Genomic DNA, 22,972 nt, shown 5'->3' with positions numbered 1-22,972 from the left:
TTAAGAAAGGGAAAAAGGAGGACCTGAGGAACTACAGACTGGTCAGCCCTACCTCAGTTCCTGGAAAAGTCATGGAGCAGGTCCTCAAGGAGTCCATTTCTAAACACTTAAAGAAGAAAAAAGTGATCAGGAACAGTCAGCACGGACTCACCAAGGGCAAGTCATGTCTGACCAACCTAATTACCTTCTATGATGTGGTGACTGGCTCTGTGGATGCAGAGACAACAGTGGATATGATATACCTTGACTTTAGCAAAGCTTTTGATACAGTCTCCCACAACATTCTTGCAAGCAAGCTAAGGAAGTACAGGTTGGATGAATGGACAGTAAGGCAGATAAAAAACTGGCTGAATCACTGGGCTCAAAGAGTAGAAATCAATGGCTCAATGTCTAGTTGGCAGTCAGTATCAAATGGAGTGACCTAAAAATCAGTCCTGGAGCCAGTTTTATTCAATATTTTCATCAAAAACGTGGGAAATGGGATAGAGTGCACCCCCAGCAAGTGCACCCTCAGCAAGTTTGTAGGTGACACCAAGCTGGGGGGAGTAGTAGATATGCTGGATGGGTAGGGAAAAAATTCAGAGAGAACTAGACAAATTGGAAGATTGGACAAAAAGAAATTTCATGAGGTTCAAAAAGTCCACTTAGCACAGAAAAATCCCATGCACCAATACAGGCTGGGACTGACTGACTAAGCAACAGCTCTGCAGAAAAGGACCCAGAGTTTACAGTGGTCAATAAACTGACTAGGAGCCAACAGCATGCCCTTGTTGTGAAGAAAGCTAACAGCATACTGGGCTGCATTAGTCGGAGCATCGCCAGCAGATTGAGGGAAGTGATTTTTCCCTTCTATTCAGTATTGGTGAGGCCACATCTGGAATACTGTGTCCAATTTTGGGCCCTCCACTACAGAAAGGATGTAGAAAAATTAGCATCCAGCAGAGGGCAACAAAAATGGTTAAGGGGCTGTGGCACATGACTTACAAGGAGAGGCTGAGGGAACTGGGCTTCTTTCATCTGAAGAAGAGAAAACTGAGGGAGGATTTAATAGCAGCCTTCAACTACCTGAAGGGTGGTTCCAAAACGGATGAAGCTAGACTGTTCTTGGTGGTGGCAGATGACAGAACAAAGAGTAATGGTCTCAAGTTGCAGCAAAGGAAGTTTTGGTTACATATTAAGAAAAAAACATCCTCACGAGGTGGGTAGTAAAGCACTGGAACAGGTTACTCATAGAGGTTGTGGAATCTCCATCCTTGGAGGTTTTGCCTACTATTCAGGCAGCTAAGCAAGTCAGTTGACTTAATGGCTTATTGTTTTTCATTCTAGAAGTATTAATAATCATCTCTCCTTTTTAATGATCTTGACATTCGGTCGATCAAGCTAACCTTTTTCAGGGCAGCTTAGCTGTCTCATAGCTGCTGCTTGTCTCCCCCTTCCTATTTCATAGCTTTGGAGACTTTTTAGCTCTTTTCAGTGTCATAGATCCACTCATGGAAACAAGGCTTCAGCAGCAGCTAGGGTTTCAGTTTTAGCTAAGCAAGCAAAGAGGGTAAGTCAGCTGAAGATCAGGCTCTATTCCTGCTCTATGCATACGTAACTAGGAAAAAAATATTCATTATGCTTTTTAAAAACAAGGATATGTATTATAAAGATGTGTATTATATTCTGGGGTTTGTTGTATGTGATAAAATACAATATATTCCTTATTCTAAATTTTAATTTGCATAAAAATGTATGAAATACAATAAAGGGGCATCGGTAAGATTTCAAAGTCAAAGATTTCAAACTACTCAAAAGTTACAGTATGCCAAACTTGTTCAAACTTATTTCTGTTCCTTTGTGCATGTGTATTGCAATACAGTCTAATTATATTTTCAAATGAAATACGGTAGAACCTGGATTCTTCTCAGGGTTAGAATCCTTAGGTCCCCCTGGTGAAGATGAAGGTTTCCAAACTAACCAGAAATATACATAGCCATAGTAAACAGCTGTACAGACAGCTTAGTAGCAGGACTGCTCCAGCTTTTCGTTTAAAGGGCTTCTCAGGCCAGCTGCATGGGATTCGGTTGTAGTGGTGAACTCTGGCTGATCAAAAAAGCAGCCCTTTTGAAACCAAAACCCTACAAACAACTGAGCAGCCTGTTCTTAATTGACAGCCCACTGTTATTTATACTGGCTGTAGACTATCTGAACATCACAGCAGAATCTGGATTTTTTTGTAGTATTTTTTTTTAATACTCTATGTGGACAAGTGGGAGGGCTTAGTTAGTTTGTCAATCGGTCTGACAGATATTTGCAGAGAGCAGAGGAATGGTGAGACTCCGAAATTATGAGTTCTGTCCTAGGTTTTTGAATGGGCAGTTTTTTAGTAAGCACAAATCATTCTGGCCATTTTCTCTCCAGTTCCTTAGCCCAGCCTATCCCTTCCAATCACCATTTATGTTCTTTGCCTTAATTGCCTTCTTCCTCATCCCCAGGATTTTTATCTTTGCCCAGAGAATCCCAGTTCTCTTCTTACACCTTGGTTTGCTTTCATACTTGTTTCCATTTTTCCCCAACTCCTTGGTTCCCATTCTCTGTCTCCCCTTCTGACTCTTCATTTGATTTAAATCTCTCACACTGTCTCCTGCTTCCAGCCTTCCAGACATCATGGCCTTAAAAAACAAACAAGCCCTATTAATCTTCTCTCCTCCCAGCTCTCAGTCTCTTTGCCCAGTTCCAAGTTCAAATCTCAAACTCTATTCCCAAATCCCAGCACCTGTAACCCTTTACCTATCCAACCTTGTCAACGTCCAGTATGACTCATGTGCTTCCCATCACTATCCCAGTCTAATTTCCTACACCCCTCACCACCACCAATCTTTGCACTTGCCCACTCTGCATTTGAGTTTGGCAGCCTCCTCTTATGTGCTACTTGGAGGCTGTAAATTGGGGCACTGAGAACCAAGGTGAGACAGGTTCCACATTCCTAGTTCAGGTGCCAGGGCCCAATCCAGCAGATGGAACAGGAAAAATACCTGCTCAGGCTGGAGCATGCTTCATACAGGCCAAATCTTCTGGGTTTAGCTGCAAGGCACTTGAAATTGTCTACTATGCATGTGCAAACCTAAAGGTTGGCCAGATTTAATCCAATTATCACAAGGGTAGCAAAGGGTCATATCATTGAACCAAACGTCAGCTTCTCAGTCAAATTCTAAGTCTGCACTCTAAAGAAAGAAAATAGTAGAGCTGTTCAAAAAAAGGTCACCAGTTTAAGCCAAAGAATGACCTTTCTTTAACTTCATTGTCAGAAGCAGCTGAAATGTTTTGGCTGAACTTTTAGGGTGGAAAAGAACCAAAGAGCCTGGGGAAGATATCCAGCATAGAAAATATCACCCTAGTTCAGGTTTGGCAAAGTTATAACCAACTGACTACAGGATCTTATAAAGGCAAGTATCAGGCAACCTCAATAGGTGGCACTACACAGTTCATAACGTCTCCCTAACCCTTTTAACTTGTTCAGAGTTTTCAAATCTATTGTTCTGGCACAGGAAAAGAATGAAAGACACTTGTCCCTTCCCCTCTCTATCTGTGATTGCAGCCAGTCTCAGCTGCACTGGAGCTTCAACTGGCACAGCTGATGTAGGAAAGGAAGACAAAAATGACACTTCTGGACTATCCGGATTCCGCCAGGCATGACTTATTGTGGTCTCCAGGTTATTTTAAGTTTTCATTGGTGATGGTCTCCCCTGGTTCTAGCCCCAACCTCTTTCACTCTAAGTATACTCCTGATATATCTTCTGTTGGTTAAGGAGACATCATACTTTAATAGCCCACAAAGTATCCCACATTTTAAGGCCTGACTTACTCAAGCAGTGATTTTCACATGAGTTTCAAAATAAATGAATTTTCTTAATTTTTCTTACACTCTCAGCTCATGCAATTATGTGACTATATAATGATCTCAGCTGTCATTAACGTAAACCCAGCTCAAGCCTAAGAGCTCAAACCCAGATAACAAATACAATCAAAGTGAGGATTTTACAACATTTACAAAGTGTCTTATTTTTTAAGCCAGTCATGAATGTGGGGGTGCCTCACAATATCTGACTGTGTGGGGTTGGCCTTGCTGTAGTGGAAGAGAATGAACAGGCCAATGGATTGCTCTGTGAGCTGTTTGGCACAGGTGTCACTGGCTTCTACTGCATGCAGCTCCCTCACACAATACAGCGTCTGATCACAGGGTGACAGGAGGGTCATTACACAAATTCTCATCTAACCTTTGTAGACAGATACTGTGCCTTGCCAGCCTATCACTGTAGTTTGAGGAATTTAAAAATGAAAATTCAGCTCTCCCTCCATCTTTTTCTAATGGCCCTCAGCCCCACCTCCGATGTGGGGGGAAGCAACAAGCAGGCCGACTAGTGGCTGCAGACATTGGGGAAGGTTAGCTTGCAACAGTTTATAAAAGTAACACCCCTTGGCTGCCAACTATCTTGTTACTTGTGAGCTGGCTCCTCCATTAAGCCACTTCTGCAGCCTCCAGCCATAAAGGAAACCAAGCAACCCAGTTCTGCTTATTGCATTAGGGAGAATGTGATGGGGAGTTTCTTGACCCAAAGACCATATGGGCAGCATATTTGGCCAGTAGGCTCTGATGCTTTACCTGGTTTTGCATGATTATGCAAAAGTCCCGATGGTTTATTGCCTCACTAGAATTTCCTCACTACTTGTAAGAAGTTTCCTTACTACTTTATTAGTGTGTAGCTTGTCTAATGTCAGCTACACACTAATAAACCCAAAACATAGCATCTGGCCTCACAATAGTGTTAAGCAGACCACTAAGCTAGGCTACAAAGGCAAAAGACCATTAGATACATTCCTAAGGGAGATCATAACAAAAAAAAGCAGGATTACTATTCACTGGTGAGGTCACTTACACCTTTCAGTGAGCCAAGTGTTTTTCTTTTTTAGATAGATTATAAACAGCCTTCCCAGCTGCTACCAATTTCAAGGCTGCAATGTCTTCCAAAATTATTTTTCCCCACTCCAGAAAACTATACTGCCTACACTGAAGTAGTTTTAAAAGGATGTGTGGCGCCTGGGATTGATGTCTCCCTGTCTTTGTTGCAAAGATTACTTGGGGAACAGCAGTGAGACCAGAGTTTCTTCCAAACTCCACACAGCTGGAAATGTATTTAAAACCTTCCTTCTCCCAACTCAGATGAGGGAGAATCTCCATGTAACTAAGGGAGAAAACCCCATCACCAAGATAGGAGCCCATCAAGAATTCAAGTGGCAAAACCTGTTCACCTGCCATATCTTTGTGGTAGCAGCAGTATTTGGGAAAGAGTACATGATTCTTTGTAAGGAGACCTCTGAGGCCACTTATCCAGCAGCACTGACTTTGGTCTAGAGAAGTACATAGATTTTGCACTACTGCACAGGTAGCATCCTTGGTATTTTTGAATTTGTGAGGCCTGAAGCATAACAACCCTGCTGTTAAAACTACTGTTGGCATGAGTGGGAAGTTCCAGTTTCCACAGATGTATTCACAAGACATTGGTGAATTTGGTGTACTATATCATTTTAGCAGGGTAAAGCCAGACACTTCTACTTTATTAGCTTATAACAGGTATTAAAAATAAAGTAGTATCCAGTATCAATTTGTCTTGAGTTCACCTGCAGTAAATTGCATATACCACTCCTTTAAAAACATCCCTGAAACAATGCTTATAGAAGCAGTATCTGAGTCACGGCTGAGAGCAGCATGGGGTGGGTTTTTCTTTCCCCAGCAACAAAAGTGGTCAATGACAGGCTTTAACATCTGAAGTTATTATAAATAGAATCAAGTTACCATCAATGGGCTAAAGAAATTTAAGACGTGTTTCAACAGTGCTAGAGAATTACTGAGGTTGGGCTGAAGATTTAAGAAAAGATACAAACTTGCCTCAGCTTGGCAGCTTCAGGTTTAGTTAGCACAGTATAAACGTTCATAGTTTCTTGCATGGGGCTGGAGGGGACATAGCTTCCGATCATACAGCATACAGTGCTCTTGCTCGCACTGCTATTTTTTGAACACCCAGTACATTTATTTTATGCTTTCACAGGCAAATACAACAAATTTTAGTATTCTCCTCCACAAATATGATATGTTTTAATCATTTCATCATTAGTATAACCACTCACAGTTGACATATGATACTGTAGCAGCAGGGTGTTAGTGGTGGCACATTTGTATCCGGCACATTTGTATCCCCTGCTTTTTACCTGTGGCATTCTTGGGTTTGCTTCATTTGTTTTTTTTCATAAAATGCTTTGTGTCTGTGGTGCACAAGAGAGATTGGTATGGACAAATGGTTACCTACAGAAGTAGGGGCCTTGACCCTAGGTGCAGATTTTTATTTTTGCTGTGGGGTGTGTAAGGTGATGCCCTCACCCACCCCCACCCCCTACAGCACAGCAAGAGTAAAGCCAAGCTGAGCAGAGCCCCTGGAGAGGTGGAAGCAGATGTGAGCTGCCCATTGCAGGCTCAGGACCCCCTGGGAGTCCTGCACTGCCATGGCAAGTTGCCTCCAACCCATATGACAGCAGCAGGGGTCACAACTTCACACCACTGCACCTGCTGCTGCTGGGTGGGCAGGGGGTACCTCCCTATAGTGGTGTGGCTAGTGTGGGAGGAGGGCAGCAGGGCTGGGAGCCCCAAGCCCACAGCAGCCAGCCCCCATCCATGCCGCCCTGTGCACAAATCTGGGGGGCATGTTCCCCCTCATACCTTCCTCCCCAAGAGTGCACACAGAGGCAGAGAACCAGCCCCCGCACCCTCTGGACAAGTTGCCTGTGGCTCTGTCCTGCTCCCTGCCTTGGCCCCATGCACCACCCTGGCTGGGCGGTGCCTCCAGGCACAGCCTTGCCCCACTCCCTCCCTAACTATGGGGGCTTCAATCTGCCCCTCCCTCCTAAACTTACTTGCAGACAGCTGGAGGAGCTGCTCTTCACTGCTGCCCGGAGCTGTATTTGAGACCACATGCATGTGTATGCCTGCACCCAATGGCACTCCCTGCATCCTACTCCCTGCAGCCCCTTGCAGGCTGGAACTCTGCCAGCCTGCAAAGGGAAACCTGTCATTTCCTGCATTTTTCCATGGTAAATGGAAAACCCAGAACCCTGCACAATACTGAGAATCTGGAACAAATGCTGTCCTGGAGTCATGTAGCGTAGGACTGGGTCCTGATGTTTCTGTTTCAGGACTGCCTTTTCTTCAAGGGACCCACAGCCCTTGCGGCCCTCGTGTACTCAGCACCTATGGACTAAGTGTCCTGGGTGGTTCCTTCCAGTTTCATGTTCCTATTGCAGATTGTAATTCATATAGGCATAATGGAGTTAATTTTAAAGTAGGCAGGTTAGGTAGTACTAGCAGTGTAGATTTTGCAGTCCTACCAAATTATTGAGGCTTGTTTTAAGAAGATCCCAGATGCAGGGCTCCTCTTTGGGTTCTGGTTTTATGCAGGAAACTCTTTTAAGCTGTGGTGCCTTTCCTCAGAAGATGTCAAAGTGGCACATGCTATAAAGTCTTGCAAGAATCTTACAAAGAAGGCAAGTATTTATGATACGGATTTTATGGATAGCTAAAAGGAAGCACAAAGGATAGGTAACAATAGAACCCTGGACTCTGAATCACAATCTGATAGCTCAAGGATACCATAAAGAACTGACACTTATACCACTGCTGTCAAAGCGCTAAAATGGTTACCCATTGTATCCCTAAATTTAGACACTTACTTTCATATACAGAATTCACTGAGTTACTGAATTTTGTAAAATCTACATTTATTTTTTTTTAAAAATCAGGTAAAAGTCACCAGAGTTTTTCTTTTGCAAAAAAATGCATTTGTGACTTTCTCCTGCATATGCTCTTCTTCCTTCCCATTTATCAGAAGTTTCTCCGTGTTATAATGAAGTGGGGTCCATCATTTTACATTTACCACACTCTACTTTAATTTGTCATCTTTTATCTGTCATTGCCTGCATTGCTCTCTCTCATTATGTGCTGTTACTCACAATTTAGTGGTATCTCCAGACTTGGAAGCCTGATTTTTAACACCTTCATCTGTAAACCTTGTACAGTTTGAAAAGTGTTGGGGTTTTTTGTAAAGCAAAATAATTGCTACACCTATAAAATCTAAATAGGTTTTTTAACATTTTTTACAAGGACAAAGACACAGGAAAGACTAAGTAAGCTAAATGGACATGTAGAGTTTTTTGTTCCTGGGCATGGGATATTGCTGAAGTGCTCTACTGTAGCATTTGCCACAAAAGGCTTCTGTCAGTATTAACAAATGACAAAGGATATGCATACAACTGCTATGTTAAACACAATTTGCTGGATTTTATAGGACTATGTAAGGACCCTGCCCTAGTAATCATGAAGCTTCATCCACAACACCCTTATTTTTCTCTCCCTCTACCCACAGATCTTAGCATCCTAAACTTTGGGGAGCACCAAGATTTTAGACAACTCCTAATCTGACACATCTAATATTTGCCCCGCCAAAACAGGATTTTTGTGAAAGGGTGGAAAAAAGAAAGCCAGCCATTAGTAAAGTTACTGCTCTACTCTGGAGAGATTTATTTGCCTATGAAAGATAAAGTAAATGTTAAATGAATACCAATAATAGACTCTTGGATTGCAGGGCAATAAGCATTTTGCAATAAACAGTCTGCATTAACATCTGCACATCACAGATGTCAGCAGGAATAAAAGTTAGAAGCTAGATTCTCAGTGTGTATAGCTACACAACTCCATTGACTTGAATGAGCAGTTAGGCATTTACACCACCTGAGAATCTGGCCCCAATTGCTTTTAGAACACAGAATTTAATAAACAAATTTTAATTTCAATATGCAACATAAATCCCTCCTTACATTAAGAAATGTGCTTTACCAAAAGTAAAAATCCACTTTATAGCTGTGCTGTTGCTAGAGGCTATATCAATTTCATTCCTGTTGTAAGTGACACAACCAAGGCCAGGCAATTGATTTACTACCTGGTAATCCTTATTCATTATCCTTGTTTTTGAAATATAACTTAATGATGGATAGAGAAAAAACAATTTTCAGCTGATTCAGGGAAACTTATTAAAATGCAGAGTAGTGAAGTTAGTGCAAAGCTTTAGTAAAAATTACCTAAAAGAACTGTAGCCCTGGAATCATAAAACAGGATTTTTGGTTTCCTTGATGGCAGAAAAAGCCAATAAAATAAATAGCCCAGAGGTAAAGCTGCCAGATAAAGGGAATATATAACAGCTACACAGAGTTTGTAGTACAATAAATTGGTTCTCTGGGAAAAAAAAGTTTTTTTTCAGCAAACTATCTTTCACCATTATCATTAATGATTATAGTAGCCCTGCAACTAGCTTTTCCAAGAAAAGATTCTTAGGTAAAGGAAAGATGCACAATCCCCTCAGTTAGAAAGGGTCAGCAACCTCACAAAAAGAAATAAGGCCATTTTTTCCATGTGTGCACAGCAAATTTTGGCAAAAAGAAATTATGGCATTCACCATCTGCTCTAAGTCAAGACTGGCTTTTCTGCTGTTTCCCCAGCTTGGTGGCTGTTTATTCATGTGCCTTGCAACAGAAGTAAATGACTTGGAGGGGATAAGAAAGATACCCGAAAGTTGAATGAAACTGCACTTTTCTTCTTGGCTCCACCACCCATCATCAGCAAGCCACATGCCCCCACCATCTCTTGTTTCTGTAAAGCCCCTATGGCATTTCTACTGAGTGTTTGCCAAGCCCTAAGGAAACAGGTAGCATCATATGAAGCTACTGTTCCCCTTCACAAAGAGTACACTTCCAGCTCTCAGATGTAAGAAATTCCAGCCATCTTCCAGCAACCTAACACATCACTGGTCAAAAGTCTACAGGTTGTCACTTCTGTCTAAGACACAGACACATGCTTAGTTTCACATATCCATACAGTTCCATTGATTATATAGACACATATACATAAGTCTGCAACATCTGAGCCCAAACCTTTCCAAGTGTGGCAAGAATCCCATTTACACTACTTATCGCTTATGGTGCTTTTCAGCTGCTGACCTCAAAGACATTACAAGTGGATCAGTATTATTTTTCCCAATTTCTAATGGGTTAATTGAGACACAGAAGTGTATTGGCTTGCCAGCTAAAGGCAGGGAAAGTACTCAGTGGGACTATTCATGTGAATAAAATTATGCACATGCTTAATTATTTACACGACCGAGGTCTATCTTAATAGTTAAAGGTTCTGACATGCAGAGTAATGTGCTCACACATCCCAATACCAGTAGCTTTCCAGATGGTTAAAAACATTGTTCACCCATCCAGCATTGAAAAAGTTAATTGAATGCTACTACATGGCAGAGAGACAGAACGTAGCACCAATCAATAAGCTATGTATCAAAAAAATTGCAGTATCAAACAGGAACAATTAACTTTTTTAAAGAAATTGAATAGTTTACTCTGAACACTTGGTGCTAGAGAGGATGCCAAGGAATGGAACATCAAGCATTCAGAAATAGTGCTTAAGGAAGGGAAGATGATGGCCAGTGGTCAAAACATCACCTGTGAGGGTTTTGTTTAAGCCTTGTCAAAATAAACACTACAAACGGATTGATTGATACATTCACTGAAAATCATCTAACAATATATTTTCAAATATACCTCCAGGCGAGCCATGTTCAAAGAGTCAGGTTTAGTTACGTTTGAATCACTTAATGAAATTAAGCTGAGCAGGCACTGAGGAACAGAGGACTCAGTTGTGCTACTGATCTATGCATGGAACTCTGCTAGGATCAATGGGAATACCATATTTGTATGCTGTGTAAGCAGTTACAGAATCAGACCTATGTTTAGACTAGCAAATTTGTGCTACTACTTTGTGCATCAGTGCAAGCCCCTGCATGTGTGTTTTGTTGTGGGACAGATTGTCCTGCATTGGGCAAACTGCCCTTGCCCAGCTCCTCTTGGCTCCCAGCATACTGGAGCAGCAGGGGCACAAATGGAGCAGTAGAGACTCTCTGGCTGAGAGCCAAGGTGTCTCACTGGGGGACCAAACCTCTGTTTGTTCCAGTTGCATGCTCTGTGCCACTAATCTTACTGGCACTTTTTTTTGCTACCAGGAAATCCCAGTAGCAAATTTTGCCCCCCTACTGCAAATTTGCAATGCAGAGCACATTTTAACATTCCACACATGCAGTTTGTAGTTCCACAAACTGCACATGCCTGCACGTCTGGATGTGGCCTATGACTTTATCCAGGTTCCCCCTGCCAGAATCACAGTTACCACAATGAAACAAGCAAAAGTTCAATCCCACATTTCATTAGTGCATAGGTGAGATAATGATTTCTAAGATAAATGATATAGCATTAATCTGCAGGACAAAAATGAATTCAGAAACAGCTCATAAAAACAGTTAAATCTCTGATGCACCTGCTAAAGACATCTTCAGAAAACAAATAGTTTCAATGTCACTAAAATTAAAATATTTCATTTTCCCCCTCCCCCCAACCTCCCTTCTGATTTTCCTGTTTTATTTAGCTGATCTCCTGGAGTCAAACTGCCAGGTTTTTTTTCAACACTGAAGTTTTAATTCTTCACCGGCAAGAAAGCAGATTAGTATTTTCCAGACACAACATGAGAAGAATATTCCCAGGGCAGTCCTCTCTCATCCTTCCCCAACTAGGCAGCACACAAGAGCAGCAGCAAGCAGCATCTCAGGCAGTGTGTGTCATGAACTGCAAGGTGTTCTGGGAACTATAGTTTTCTAGCATGGCAGTGGAGTTTGCTGCTGCTGGAAGGAACTTTCATCCCATTTTTTTGCCACTGATTTGTTTATGCCATGAGACCTTCAAAAACAATATCAGACAAAACTAATGGTGGTCTAGTCTGTAGTGCAGTCACATTTTAGTAGCGCACATCAAGTTTAAAGACTTCCAACCCACTAAATTATGCACCACAATCTTGTTTAACTATATGATCTTATTACTGTTACTTTCATTTTCCCACCCACTTATTTTCTTCCTTGTTTTATACATTTATTTGTTACATCTTATTTTAAGTTCAGTGCCAAACTTGCATATATTACATGTATGCTTATAGATTAGCATAAGTAGTTCCAGTTAGGTCAGTTTAATCACATACGTGGTTAAGTGTATGCAAGTTTCTAAGCACGTGGAAGAGAAGGTGATTAGAGACAGTTAGCATGGATTCACCAAGGGCAAGTCATGCTTGACCAACCTGATTGCCTTCTCTGATAAGATAACTGGCTCTGTGGATGCGGGGAAAGCAGCAGACATGATATACCTTAACTTTAGCCAGGCCTTTGATAAGGCCTCCCACAGAATTCTTGCTAGCAAACTGAGGAACTATGGGTTTGATGAAGGGGTGTAAGGTGGATAGAAAGCTGGCTGGATTGTCAGGCTCAACGGGTACTAATCAGTGGCTCAAGACGATGACCTCCTGAAATCCCTTCCAACCCTAATTTTCTATGATTCTATGAACTTCTGTGCCTTAGAGTCTTAGCTCCACTGAGCTGAATGTGTCTTCTTACACAGCTATACAAACACCACCATAATAAAAAATAATAAGAAGAAAAACACTTTGATAAGTTACTGCATTTCACAAAAGCAAAACTCCCCTGGCTGACCTTCCATGTATCATGGAGTCTCTGTGGAGCACCCAACTGCTGGAATTGTGCTATTTCACTGCCTTACACTATAAAAAGCTGCTTAGTGTCTTACTTTTAACCACAGTGATGCATAAAGCGGTTCGTTTCTCTGGAGGCCACAAAAATCACAGACACACACTCATTAGATGGCACAAAAGGTGTATTTGCAAATAGGGTCAGAGCAGAGTCAAGAACTCAGATTACTCCGAACCCACAAAGGAATTTTGCAGGGAATATTTATCTTCTCCCTCCTGGGCACGTGTGCAGAAACAGGAACTCTTACAGCTCACTTCCGTTTCATACAAGCATACATGTGGTTACATCACTACATACATCGCATGTATAGTATAATTAACTACTTAAGTATGCAGGGCGGAGAGGTAAATATGCATCAGCTAATTAAGCATGCTCAGAAACTACAATAGGTCACCAAGAGTTCAAACCCCCCCTTTTCAAGGACACAGTCAGTTGAATTCCAGCTTCTGTAATCTGTATGAGAAAGGCTAGGGAGAAGCTGGGGGAGAGTCTGCGATTTAGCATAAGAAAAGCTGTGGCAAGGCTGGGAAAGGAAAAAAGTCCTTGGCAGTGTTTCTTTCTTATCGGGTGCAAGATGCAAGCTGTGCATTTCTAACAATACTCCATTTCTAACAACAGCAAACCAAAATACACACAGACCAACCTCTCTGAATCATACTTTATCCCTCTATCCTGCCAAAGAATTGGTCTGCATAAGCTCCAACTCCAGTCACCAGGATCCTGTTTGGACAGAAGGGTTGAGGGGCCACGGAGCTAAAAATAACCCAGTGCCAAAGTGATGGATAGGAAAAGTTTAGCTCCCTGGCCCCTCAACTCTCCCTAGGTAAACAATCCCCCTACCTCCACCATGAACCAGCCAATCCCCACTGAGTTGGCCGCGCACCTCATCCCGCAAGCTGCTCCTGTCGCTGGTTTTATGGGTGTATGCTGGTGCCAGGACCTGACTGAAGTAAGTCAGAGTAGGTGGGATCAGGAGGGGATTGGTTCACCATGGGGGTTGTTCATCTGGGGTTGGGAAAGGTTGAAGGAGTAAAAATAACCCTTGGTACCAGGGGTTGGAGGAAAGAGTCCCCCTCAACACCCCCCCCCAGATCCCACTAGCCCCCCTGATCCTGACAAACACTCCTGGACCCCATCATCCCTCCCATGGACCCTGCTTCCTTCCCTGATCCCCCTGTAGCCACTGCTTGCTCCCCCCAACACAGACCCTTCTTGCCCCTCTAGGGGATGGGAGCATGGCTTGGCCCCAACCCAGCACCACAAGGGAGGGGGAGCCTGGCCTGGACCCAAGCCAGGTGTGTGGGAGTGAAGAGGTGTGGCCTGGATCCAAATTGGCTATGCAGGGGCCTTGGAAATTTGGCGGCAGTGTAAGGTATCAGTATTGCCACTGTTCTTACTGCCACCAAATTTCCTGACCCATGCGGAGCCGTGCAGGCCAGATGTCATGGCTCTGCAGGCCACATTGGGCCAGCAGGCCAGAGGTTGAACAGCCCTGCTCCAGAAAATGTGTGCACATTCCAATAGTAATATTTGCTTTTTGCTTCAGACTTAAACTGAATAATATAGTGCTAGCCCCCTACTAGTTTGTCTTTAATAGGAGAAAGATGTCTGTTGCATTATATGTAATGATGTGCCCAGCCATCTGCACCTCCTTACTCAAAATCCTAGATCTGCCCATGCTCACCTTCTATTGGTTGCAAGAATTACAGTTGTAAGAGCCTTGAAAAGAAATTACACCCCTAAAATCGGTTTTCAAAAAGTTTAGAAAGTTTTAGTAATGGAAAAGTTGCCCTATCTACAGGGGAGAAGGCAAAAATCATTGCTTAGAAATCTGGTGGAATTTTTTGGAACTTGATAAAGAATATTCTCCTACCTCCAAATCAGAAAATTTAAGAAACATTTTTGAACAGTGAAGTGCAAGTCCATTGAGCTAACACTTAAGAATAAACTTAGAATAAATTTCAAAATTGAAAAAGCAGAGATGAATAGAAGATAATAGGATTTGTGTTGTGCAGAATTCTAGGGAAAAGTAAAGGGTGAATTGTGTGGTGATGAAGAAGCATGGGGGCTTAACATCAAGGGAGATATGAGGGGGTTGTCAGAAGCAGGGCATGGGACTTCTATGAATGTTGATTTGGGTTGTGGTAGTGGTGTCGATAAGATGAATTGCTGCTTTTGTGTATGTTTTGGAGGATCGGGTGCATCTTTGATGTTAATCTTTTTTACTTGATGGGTTGGATTCCTTAATGAATAAAGTTACAAAAATATCCAGCATGGACAGACTGGACATCCAGGAGGGGAAGTTGTACAGGGCCAAGAGAAAATGGCAAGAGAGTATATGGTTTGGTGAGGTGGACATTGCATGGAAAGGTAGGGGTTCTAACAGGGGTTCCTGGCTTCCAGTGAAACTTCCCTAGTGTTGTTTATCCATGTTAGCCAATAAATAGCCAGTGCAAGATGCAATGGGCCAACTTCAACAGGGCTGGAAAGGGAGTTGTGCAATGCTCAGTATAACCCAAGTGGTTTGCTGTCAAGTAAGAGATGCAGGCTCAAGCCTGCTCTGGATAAAGGACTATAGCAATATGCCCTAACCACTAAGCTCATGAGCTAAAACATTAGCAGGGCCTCCTCCATTTTACCTCAAGCAGGTATATGCACAGCACAATTCTATTCATCCTGTGGCAAAAAGGAATCCCAAACTCTGCATAATTGCTAAAAAGTATAGTTTCATAGCTGCACACGTCATTTTTGCACTTGAAATGAAAGGATTTAACCCTTAGTGATCTGACCAAGGCCCTCAGGAAGTTCTTTGTGAAGAAAGAACCTAAACCTAGATCTGCAGAACAGCCTACTGAAGCCATACATCTGCACCCTCAAAATTATGCTCTTAACTCCAATATTTTCAAGTTAATTTCCTTCACACTTAGCATGTAACTTAGATCAAAGTAAAATTAAGAAACAAGTTAATATGAAAAGAATACAAAGTAAATTGCAGCTAGAATTACTGTTGCTGCTATTTGGCTATGTGCATGGAACTGGAAATTAGCTGGACCAATTTTAAAAAAAACTTTTAAAAACTTAAAAAAGCCACAAAGTTTCTTTGTACATTTCTGGCATGGAAAAATAAACAGTTGATCTGCAAAATTTATGAACCCCTAGAAATAAAGACATCAAGTTGAAATGCAACTGCCACTATACTAATGAAAGGCACATGCCCCCGCCAGCTGGGGGGGCATGGCTGCATGGTCAGTGGTGGGAGCGTGGTGGGAGCTTGGTAGTGTTAAGCAGGGGAGCTCCCACAGATGCCACCGGTGCTCACGGTGGTGGGGAGGGGGATGGTAAGCACCAAGACTAGAGGTCAGAGAGCACCCGCAGGCATCGCCAGCAGCGTCAGTGGCGGCCAACAGCAATCGTGGACCACCTGCAGATGTCGGCAGTGCTGGTGGCAGGGCAGCGAGTGGTGACCATTTGCCTGTCACAGGATGGGGACCCAGGAGCAGCCGTGATCTCTCCCGGGGCCCCTACCGTGCCAAGTTGCCTGTTCAGCACCCTTAATCTCGCCCGCCACAACTTTGATGTCTCTATAATGTAAAAGGTAGACTGCTTTTACTTGGTCCCTTAGACCCGGTGCTCGTACCCTTCCAGTCCCTACTCCATACAAATCTCGCCCGCCACAACTTTGATGTCTCTATAATGTAAAAGGTAGACTGCTTTTACTTGGTCCCTTAGACCCGGTGCTCGTACCCTTCCAGTCCCTACTCCATACAAATAGATTCTGGGCAGCCTCCACATACTCCGCTAGTTGATTTCCCAGTACCTCCAAACTTCCCCGCATCATGTCTGCAGTGGCTATGGCTTGAGGTGCCCGTCCTATTTCTACTCAGTTCGTCACCTCATCTCCTGGCCCTTTGAACCTCTCCAGGTCTTGGATCTTTGCAACCACCTGGCCATTTGCTTCTCTCAGTGTGCCCATTTCCACCATCAACCTCTGGGCCTCTCTCTGTCCATCCTGCACTTTGAGTTGTAATTGCTCATTCTCGGTCCTAGTCCCTTTTTCCTTAGCTCTACTGTCTGCTAAGTGGGTTTCAAGTGATTGTACCTGATGCGCCAGCTTTTCTCAGTCCATCTCCGCTTTCTGTAATGGGGCGCATATCTCCTCCTTTTCCTTCCGTAAGTCCTTTAGATCTCCCTCCAGGGATAGCCGCTGCTTTTCTAGCAGCTCATGGTTCGCTTGGAACAGCTTAACCTGTTCCGCTTCCCGCCGGATGAGCTTATCTAGCTCTGCAGTTCGAGCGTCACCTTCCCTCAGTTTGTCCCTCAGTTCTTGTGCCAAGTCCTCTGCCTGGCTACCTCTCAGTTGCCACCTCTCTAATTCCTTCTGCAGTTCCCTTATCTTTTCCTCCAAGGTCTGCTGCTCCACCTGTAGCTGTTCTTTTTCTGCGGCTAAGCCTGCCTCTCTGGTCTGGCCATCCTTGAGGAGAGTCTTAAATGACCGAACCTGTTTACTGAGCTGTTCTTTTTCTGCCTCCAGGTCCTGCACCCAAGATCTTAGCCCCTCTGTCTCTCTCTTCCTATTCTCTTGCTCCTCTTCAAGGGTCTGATGTTGCTTGCACAGCGCCTCGTGACTTATCATAAAAGCCTTTACCTTCTCCATCTCCTGCCCTAGTACCTTGTTATCTTTCTCTACTTGGGCACGGTTTTCACGCAGGTCTTCCTGCAGCTGTCTAACCAGCTGTTCAGCCTCCAAACATCCCTCCTGCCTCTTCTGTCAATCCTCCTGTAGACCCTCTATTTGGTCCACCTGGCTACGGATTTCCCCCTGTAGGACCCCTATTAGGGTTTTAGCTACTTCTCCCATTGTTCCTCTACTTGAATTGTACCACCCTCTGGAAACCATGCCATCCAGGCCGTAATTTCTGCCTGCATTTTCTGTAATTTTTTTTCCCTCTCCTGACTCCTTTGAGTTTCTTGAGCGAGCAGCCTTTCTATCTCTCGCGTTTTCTCTGCCTCCACTGCCATCAGGCGTCTGATTTCTTTTGTTCCCCCTTCTTTCTTGCCTAGCAAAACTTGTCGTTCTAGCATTGCAGATTTAGCCTCGGTCCTCTTTCTCTGGGCCTTCGCTAGGGCTAGGTCGCGCTCTAATCGAGCTACCTTTTTTTCATCTCCTCGATTTCTAATTGCTTGACAAAGTTTTCTGGCCCCTGGCCATCCGTCCTTTCCCTTTGAATCATTTCCACCCTGACCTTACTTTCCCTGGGTCAGGGCCTCAGTCTTGCCTTTGCACTTCCCAACAATGGGTGTCCTCACTGCGTACCACCACCAAGCTGTGGTAAAATTCTACCAACGTCCGTCTTTCTTAGCCCTGGATTCGTTCTTCCCTTTTAAGGGACACGGGTTCCTTCCCCGCGCACAGCCGGCAGTTTCCCGGCCAATGCACCACTTTGCCACGGGACGGGGACCTGGGAGCGGCCGTGATCTCTCCCGGTGTCCCTACCATGCCAAGTTGCCTGTTCAGCACCCTTAATCTCGCCCGCCACAACTTTGATGTCTCTATAATGTAAAAGGGAGGCTGCCTTTACTTGGCCCCTTAGACCCGGTGCTCGTACCCTTCCAGTCCCTACTCCATACAAATAGATTCTGGTGCACTCAACCCTGTGGGCATCGCGTGGCTCCTTCCACCCCAATACCACGCCCCAAGCCTCTCAGCTGTTCCGGATATTATCTGGTCCTATGTTCCTCCCTTAGCAGCCCTGTCTACGGCCCCTACTCTGGTGCTCACCCTCACCAGGCTCTCGCTCATATCTTGCTCGTTAGCTCGCCCTCACTGGGCGTCTGTCAATATACGCGCCCTCTCCCAGGGCCTTTCAACATACGCGCCCTCTCCCGGGGCTTCTCTGTATACATAATGCACGCGCCCTCTCCAGGGCCTCTCAATATATCTATCAATACACGCTCCCTCTCTGGGGCGTCCCACGTGTATACGCGCCCTTCTCTGGGCTCTTACTCGCGCGCCCACCTTTCTCCGGGCTCTTACTTGCACGCCCACCCTTCTCCGGGCTCTTTTGTCTGGTCCTCGCCCTCCCCTGGGGGTTCTCTGTGGATGCGCCCTCCCCCAGGGCTTCTCTTGTGTACGTGCCCTCTCACTAAGCTCGCCCCCCCAAGGCCTGTCTCACCTTGCACTCCCTCGCGCTCCCCGCCCACCCTGAGGCCTCTGTTCATGCTTCCCACGCTCCTTGCAGTCGGGGTTCAGGTGCCCGTAGCCGTACCTGGCCCCAGACCCCTTCCAGGGTCCTCACCCACACTGGGGCCTGTCCTGATATCGCCCCACACGGGGCTGGGGTCAAGACACCCCCCCCAACCGCAGCGCCACCCCAGCGCCAAACTGCTGTGCCTTCCCCGGCACCTACTCACTGTGCCCTTACAGGGCACTGGGAACCCCCACGCTACTGGGGAGTTCCCCTGAGGCTTCCTTTAACCCCTACAGCCTCTCCTGGTCCTCCGGTTGTACACAAACCACCCAACAGAAACTCAAAGCCATAAGGCTGTAACACAGAATAAGCCTCCTGGCTATAACATACGTTCAGCGCCACCCTGGCTGTTTTCCATCTCCCTGTCAGGGTTCTCTCCACCCCATATCATAATGCCGACGCTCAGGTGGTCAGGGTGGTTGCTCTGCTCTGCTCTGCTCTGCAGCAGAGCTTCCGCTACTTAGGCTGCCAAAAGGGAACCACCTTCTGGCCCCAGCCTGACGGCTTATAAAGGCCAGGCCCTGCCCCCTTCTGGTCATCTGACTCAGTCGGTTTTCTTAGCAACCACCAGCTGTGCTGCCCTGTTGGCTGGCAGCTAAGCCCAAATCACTATTGCCAGTAGCAAGCACCCTAGTGCCTGCTACACATCTCCTCTTCCCCGGTCTGAGCCTTATTAGGAACGGGGCGCGGAAGTGCCCTGCGACATTGCCATGCCTTTTTGTAGGGGGTGCACCACCACGCTCAGGGAGTGCACGTGCACCCTTGTGCACCCCCTACACTTCAGCCCTGATACTAACAGCTTTTGCAATGATGGCTTCTTGGTACAATGAAAGTGGGCAAGCTTGGAATAATTCATTTAAAAAAATGAACTTTACACTCAAGCCAGAAAATTATCAATATTCAATGCAAACATGTTAATTGTGCTTGCTTTCAGGAATTAAATAAAAGTTACTATATATCAGGGATTCTCAACCCCTGGCCTACAGGCCAGATTCAGCCCCCAGAGCAGTGTCATCCAGCCTACAGGGCTCCCCACAGGTCCAAAATTGGGCAGTAGGGGAATGGTAGCAATGTAAATTGCCACTCCCCTGCTGCCAGATTTTCAGACTTGCGTGAAGCCCCATAGACCAGATAGCATGGTCTTACAAACTAGACCATGTGGCACAAGGCCCAATCTGAGTGTACAGGGCAGGGGCGTCACTGGCCCAGTTTGAACACACAGGGTCAGGTAGCGATAGCATGAAGCTCAAACTGGGCACATATGGGCTAGATGGAGGAAGCTTGGGGCCTAATCCATGTCTACAGGGGTGGGTGGAAGCAGTGCAGGGCCTGATCCTGGAACATGGGGTCCAATCTGGCTTGTGGAACTTGTGCCACTGATCAGGCCCACAGAACCAAAATGTCATGCACCACTGGTATATATTGCTTTGTTTAAAAAAACAATTGGAAGTGTTCCTACATTTTTTAAGATTCTCCCATTAATACAGTTTGAATGATCTTCATGTCATGTTCTTACACAGTTAGTCCCAGCACTCCTCTTGTTTGTTTCCTCTGCCCTCTCCTTTGGTTTGCTTCCTTTTATTCTTCTTTCCTGCATATTTTGTCTATCGTGTTCTTATTTGCTTTGTTAATTGTTGGATTTTGTTGATGGGGCAAGTGCAGATGGAGGTTGGAGAGGGGGCATTTCTTTTTTCTCTCTCTCCTCTGCTTATGTGTGGCTAGATGCCACTTGGGTTGCAGAGCTGAGAGAAGGATGGGATGGCAGGCTGTTTCTGAAGAGTGCCTTGAATCCATTGAGGTTCAGAACTACAGCCTTAGAAGATCCCATACTATGAATAACTTTTCATATGCATTCTTTAGTTTGTTAGCACCTTACATGTCTTGCTTGACCAGTTGTGTGGACTAGTAGTTACATAGAAGAAAGTCATTCTGAAGTAAGTTTTTCAAGTTGTCTTTAAGGAACAAATGCTTTAAAGTGGCTTTTTCTCCCCGATTTTCTCTATATGCATTTGAACTGTAACATGCTATTCTTTAAACTGTATCTAAAGTACTAGAAAAGGCTGTATAATTTTTTTAGAATGATATGGGGGAGAGTTTAGACAACTAAAACCCCTAACGTAAAAACAAATCCTCTTACTGTCCCTCTACCCCAGCAAGGGTTTTTCCTCAAGAAGTGAGGAATTTACATTAATGAAGTCTCTTTAGCAGAAAAGGGGAGTACTGTACTTCCAACCCTATTAAAAGGGGTATTATGCAGAACTGCATCAATTAATCTTCCTAGTATGTTCAAAGATGAGCAACCAGCAAACCAAGAATTTCTCTCTCTCTGTCTCTCCTTTTCTCTGCTGCAGCAGCTTAAGGAAGGGAAATACTGGCCAAAAGCAGCTGTGGCATTCGTTCCTGTTCTAAAAAAGTGGTCTGTGCTGGTGCCTGCTAACAGAGCTAGCTATTCATTTTGCTTAGTAACAGAGCAATCCCCACAGATGTCAAGGTCTGGCCACTGTGCCTCATCCACCAGTCCCTTCTGGTCATTTTGTTTAATACACCCTGTGTACTGCTGTTTGCTTAAAAGGATGTGAGCAAATGCTTTCAATTGTGTTTACACAAACTCAAACTCATCCTACTAAATCATAGCTTGAAAATTTTGTACGGCTTCTCACCAATTGTAAAAGGAAAACTTGTTCTAGGCTGTGGAGCCCTACACCATCAACTTCTGCCAAATGAAGCCGTTTTGCTGTTTGTTTGCTTGTTAAAAAGACATTGCTTGTCCTGATGAATACAAAGTAACTTTGCAAACAGACTTATGGAGCACTGATTCTCCAAGTCTGGGGGCAATTCCAGCACTAACTGGCACTAACAGTTTCCAAGTTGTATCAGTTTGTAAAGAGCAGCACTCTTCGATTTTACGACTGCTAAACTGATCCTCTCCTCTGGGCAGAGGTGAAACAGGGAAGAATTTGTCAATTTAAGTCATGAAAATCCAAGTCAACAACAGGAATTCTCTTCTCCCCAAAAGAAGCTAGAGAAGCACACCGCAGGAGGATAATCCCATAGCTAGACACTTGCATGAGGCACCCACAATCCAGAGGCCAACATAAAATAGAGCATTTTAGGAGTCCAAAGGAAAGACCTCTGCACCTGTCCAGCTTTTTAGCTGCTAGTTGCGGAAGAGTGCCAAAAATTGAGAATTGGTTCTGAAGGTTATTTTTATATCCATCATGTACCCATCAAGCTAACCTAAAGCAGGCCGAGATTCTTGTTCCAGTCTACATCCTCTCTCCTCTTGCAGATCCCCTCTTCATTCAAATCAAGCAACTTCCTCCACCTTTCTGCCTAGTTTCACTAAGGTTTTCATAGAAGAACAAGAGTGATTGTCTCCTGCTCTCAGTTCAGATGCCCTTTGGCACGCCCTGTAGCAACCCAGAGCTGCCATTGCAGGCACAGTCCTGCTCAGGATGGATGGGATGTCTAGGAAATTAAGCTTCTCAAATCTAAGTCTCTACTGATATGAACTGTTATTTTTTGTCAAAGGCTTTTGACTTGGCAAAATTTGAGCAGAGACTCTCTCAGAAATAGCAAAAGGTACATCTGGTATGAAGCCAACACTTCTGCAAATTCCAAGTCTCTTCTCCATGAGTTTTTTTAAAGGCTCTCAGAATTTTGATGTGTGATGAAGATTCCCCTTGTTTCTTGTTCTCTTAAACAATTGAAACACTTTTGCTGAAATTTTTGAGGGAAAAGAGGGAGAGGGAATCAAGCTCAGGGCTTAACTTTGAAGGGTTAAATTTTAAGTAACTGAAAAAAACAGTCCCTATAATGGGTAGTGATGGACAATTTTAACAATAGGTGTCCGTATCTGTACCTATAATTAATCAGCTCACTTGCAGGGAAGGGCACAGTTAAGAAAGATCAGGTTTGAAAGCAGATTTGTGAATCACCTGTCATTTTAATAGTGCTTAAAGAGAGATAATGAATATGTTCTGTATATAGTTATATTTA

General features: G+C 44.3%; 1 protein-coding gene across 1 annotated transcript in view; it reads left to right on the top strand.

Moving 5' to 3' along the window:
• The window catches only part of CPA6 (carboxypeptidase A6), a 134,836-nt gene that overhangs the window by 26,008 nt on the left and 85,856 nt on the right, over nucleotides 1-22,972 (top strand). The gene's annotated exons all lie outside the window — the stretch shown is intronic.

Source organism: Crocodylus siamensis, chromosome 3 (genome assembly GCF_052110815.1).
Source record: "Crocodylus siamensis isolate JL-2025a chromosome 3, ASM5211081v1, whole genome shotgun sequence".
In the NCBI taxonomy this organism is placed as follows: Eukaryota; Metazoa; Chordata; order Crocodylia; family Crocodylidae; genus Crocodylus; species Crocodylus siamensis.
This window is presented reverse-complemented; position numbering and strand designations above follow the sequence as displayed.